We start from the raw sequence: 4,580 nt of genomic DNA, 5'->3' as shown, positions 1-4,580 counted from the left end.
CTGAGAAGCAGGGGACTGTGCCCATGGAGGATGGCCCAAAGGGAGGCCGCTGGGGCCAGGTGGGAGGACAGTGTGGTCAGGGGACAGAGGTGGCAGTATGGACTGGGGCGAGGGCTACAGAACTGCTCACTCTCCATCTCCATCACCTTCCTTTGGGATTCTTCCAGACAGTAAAGTCACTGGATTTGACTAAATGCTCCAGAAACATCAAAACTAAACCTGGAAGAGATATTGGGGCTTCTTAAGAGAAAAATCCTCAGGAGAGGCTTTGCTTTCTCGATGACCCTCTGCCATCTCCCCACCATGCTCTGGTGCAGGGGAGTCGGGCCCACGGGTAGCCAGCCAGGTGCCATTCTCAAACAAGTGGGACTTTGGTCCCCTGAGACCTAGAGGGTCCCAGGGCTTTAGAAAGTGCTCAGGGCTCCTTGAAGCCAGTGGTTTCCAATAGCAGGGGCGTTGGGAGACCGCACGGACCTCTGCGTGAGAGCGGCTGATGTCATCAACACGGGGTGTGAGGTGGTGGCTTTTCCAGTGTGTATCGGAGGTTATGCAGTGAACGATGAAGATTCCCGTGAACGCAGAAAGCCTGAGCCCAGGTGAGTTTTTGGTGACCTTTGACATGCAGTTTGACCTCTACCCCCCATTCCTCACCTCCCAGAGTCTGAGGACCCTGGTTGTTGAAAGGGGTTTCTCCTGAAGACCAAAGGTGACAACACGGGCTGAGCATCCAGCATGGCCTCCGGCAGATGGTGCTCACTAAACCTTAGTCTCCGGGGCAAAAGAGGAACGGTGTGGGAAACGGGAGACTGCGAATCCCACCGAGCCGAGGAGCTGGCTGCTGGCAAGGTCTTAACGTCTGCGTGTGGGTGGTCGGCTTTGCCCCATTGGTTCCTCGCCCATTCGCTGACTAAACTCTCTCTGTCTTAGAAACACCGATTTAAGACACAGCCCCTCAACTGCCGCTCACAGACAGGTGATTCTCACCTTCAGTGGTGAGCGTGGTCAGGAAGAAGCACAGAGGGAAAGGCCCTAATCCTGTGGGACTCGGACTGGGCCCTATATCTGCTGGGACTCTTGTGGTTAAATATTTCAGAAACCTACACCAACTAAAATTAACAAAGGATATTTATTGGCTCAAGAAACTGAGTATTCCTGGCTCCCAGTGTAGCTGGATCCAGCAACGCACCTAATATCATTCAACTTTTTTCTCTGCAGTTTCTTTCATTGCATTGGCTCCATCCATTGGTTGGTGGAGGGATTAGGCATGGTTATAGGTCTCCCCAGGCTTCAGTCATCTCGGCCAGTAATACCAAAGGTGGAAGACAGCTCCTCCCTCTCTGCACAACAAAATCTCAGGGAAAGTCTCTGATTGGCCCAGTTTGGGTCCCGGACCACCCTCTGGAGCCAATCACTGGGCTGCAGGCCTTTTGCCATGGCTGGGGTGGGAGAGGATGCTGAGATGAGCTCTACCAAAATGCACGGACTAGAAGACAGGCAGTTCCCCAAAGAAAAGGGGAGGCACAGAGAAGGTGAGATCCAAAGGAGGGAGACCGACAAATAAGTGGAAAAAGGACCCCCAGGCAGAGCAGCAGGAACACCCAGAGATGAGAGAAGAGGGCTACTCATCAGAGCTGTGTGCACTTGAACCTGGCCAGAGCAGGGGCGAGAGGAGGGGACGAGCAGGCACGAAGCAGGGAGGGCCCTGACTCCAAGGAAAGAGCAGACTCCATTCGGAAGGCCATGGGGAGCCATGGTGGACTTCAGGTAAGGCGAGGACAGCATCTCCCTTTGAGATCAGTGAGGGTGTAGAGAGTGGATTGGAAGGGGGCCAAAAGACCAGGGCAGGAAGAGTGATCCTACTCCAGAGCAGAGCCAGTGGGAGTGGGTGGAAGGCTTCCCTGAGGGCTGGGAGGAGGGTCTGGAATGGGGGAGGAAGAGGAATTTGATAGAAGTCAGTTGGAAAGGGTGTACCGGGCAGGAGGCAGGCGGGAGCAAAGGTCCAAAAGTAGGACCCAGCACCAGCGATGTCTGGGGAGCAGCAAGCAGGCAAGGTGAGCAGGACCCTAAGTCCACAGAGCACAACGGGATGAGGGAGGCTGAAGAAGAGGCCAGGCGAGTGCAGTGTCCACCTCTACCTCTGTGTTAAAGCTTCCTTTGGAAAGTGGGGAAGGGACCAGGCAGGCAGAGCCTCCCACAGGGGCACGGTGAGAAAAGGCAAGCTGGGGCCTGGGGATGGAGGCAGAGGAGGGGCAGTCCAGGAGGTGGAATCTGCAGGACCCCAGCGTAGAGGGTGAGGGGGAAGAGGAAGTAAAACACCATGACCGGTCTGGGGGCTGTCCTGTGAGTGAGATGAGCCAGCCACAGAAAGACAAGCGTCACATGTTTTCTCTCCTGTGGAAACTAAAAGAAAAAAGATGATCTGAAAGTAGAAGAGAGACTATTAGGGACTAGGGAAGGGGGCTGGGGAGGGGGAGAGAGGGGAGGACCAGAGAGAGTAGGGAGGGTGGAAACCACTAAGCAAGACAGAGGCATGTGGAAATGTCACAGCAAGACCTGTTGATCTGTACAATCAACACAAGTTAATATTCATAGTTTAAAAAGATTCGAGTAGCCAGAAGAATGAGAGGTTACACTGTTTATGGATGATGCAATAAAATGCATTCTACTGTCATGCATACCTAGTCAGAACAAATCAAAGAACAAAAAGAAAAAGATGTGGGTATAGAGGGGATAGTGGTGGTTTCATTGACAAAAAACAAAAGTCAAGTGGAGGAAAGATGTTTGAGAATGGAGATTTGATGAGTCTACGGGGAAGATGGAACCTCTTGCTTAGAAACTTCTTCTCTATTTTTAACCCCAGGGGCACTTTACCACTAAGCTACATCCCCAGCCCCTTTTGGTTTTTCATTTTGAAACAGGGTCTAAGTTGCTGAAGCTGACCTTGAACTTGGGATCCTCCTGCGTCACTGGAATTACAGGTGTGTACACCTGGCTCCTTTTTATTTATTTATTTATTCATTCATTCTGGTGCTGGGGATTGAACCCAGGGCCTTGTGCTTGTGAGGCAAGAACTCTACCAACTGAGCTATATCCCCAGCCCATGGCTCCTTTTTATTATTTTATTTTGAGACAGGTTTTGCTAAGTTGTTTAGGGCCTAAGTTGTTAAGGCTGTATTTTAACCCATCAATCATTATGCATCATCCTGGGAGGAATTTATGCATGTGGAGGAAGAGAGAAGAAAAAGAGAGACAGACAGTTATAGCCCAATTGACCAGGGGCCTCCTTACATGAGTCAAGTAGAGTCAGTTCAGGGGTTTAAAAGGCAAGCATGACACATCCTTAAGTATGTGCTGGTTCTCGTGGCAGTAGCAAGCCCTGCTGCAAACCAGCCAGCTCCAGCAGCAGCCTGAACCAGAGACCAGCACAAACCTGGGACCCTGCAGGAAGGTTTGGTTTCCACCAATCTTTACTCGATTTATTATATTTGTCAATACCAAGGCTGCCGGCTGCTTCCTGCCACTGTTTATTAATAACTATCTGCAACACATGCTCCTTGGGGAAGTCCAGGAAGACAGTCCCAGGGCACAGGCTGGCATCCTGCCAGGCGTCTGAGACAGCCCCAGGGGATGAAAGCACTACCTTTCCCAGCTCCTTCCAAGGGAAGTGAATCCCACTGTGGCTCCCTCTCCAGGTCTTTGCAGGAGTCCAGGGCTCAGCTTTGGTGGGGACAGATGACACAAAAGATGGGCCATCGGCATTAGAGTCTAGAGATCATTCAGAAAACGGAGGACCTGAGGAGACAGGAAAACCTGCTCCAGGTGGCTGGGCAACTTGGAGGCAGAGCTGACACTAGAGTCCTGCTTCACCAGGGGCCTCCTGAGACCGGGAATCTTTCCACTGCGCTCCCTGCGAATTTGTAGTTATCGTCACCAAGAATGGAGACAGCAGCGTTCCAGATCAGCTTTCTCGCACTGTATGGTGACGCTTCCAGCAGGCAGGGAGCCAGAAGAGTACAATTAACAGGAGTTAAAAAGCTGCGGGTATCTTCTTGACCTACATTCTAGGTTTTGTTTGCTATGGGGTAACTGAGGCGGGCCTTCTGGAACACGCCCCAGCTAATCCGCGCGCTCCCCCTGCATCACTCGGAATAATCCTTTACCCACCCTCCGAACCCCTCTGCCACTGGACAGTGGGTGCAGACACAGGCCCGCGGCCACCGCCCTGGAGGTGTCAAGGGGCAACAGGTAGGCAGACAAGCAGCAGATGACGGTGGCAGCAGGGACAGGGAGCGCGTGGCTGGCGCGCACGCACCGGGGCGCAGTGGGACTGGCCCGGCCTCGAGCCAGGGGCTTGGGCAGGCGCCGAGAGCTACCAAACGGACGCCGCGGCGCTAGGCAGACTCGCTGACGCGCCGAGGGCTGCAGGGACGCCAGGCGGGCACTCGCAAGGCGGGCAGCGGCTCAGGTCTCGGGCGGAGGCGGCCGCTCTCGCCGCAGCGCGGGAGGGGCGGGCGCAGGGGCGGGGCGACGCCGGCCCCGCCCTCCGGGCCCCGCCTCCGGGTCAGCGCTTGGCCGCCGGC

This window comes from Sciurus carolinensis, chromosome 3 (assembly GCF_902686445.1).
Source record: "Sciurus carolinensis chromosome 3, mSciCar1.2, whole genome shotgun sequence".
NCBI lineage: Eukaryota > Metazoa > Chordata > Mammalia > Rodentia > Sciuridae > Sciurus > Sciurus carolinensis.
This window is presented reverse-complemented; position numbering follows the sequence as displayed.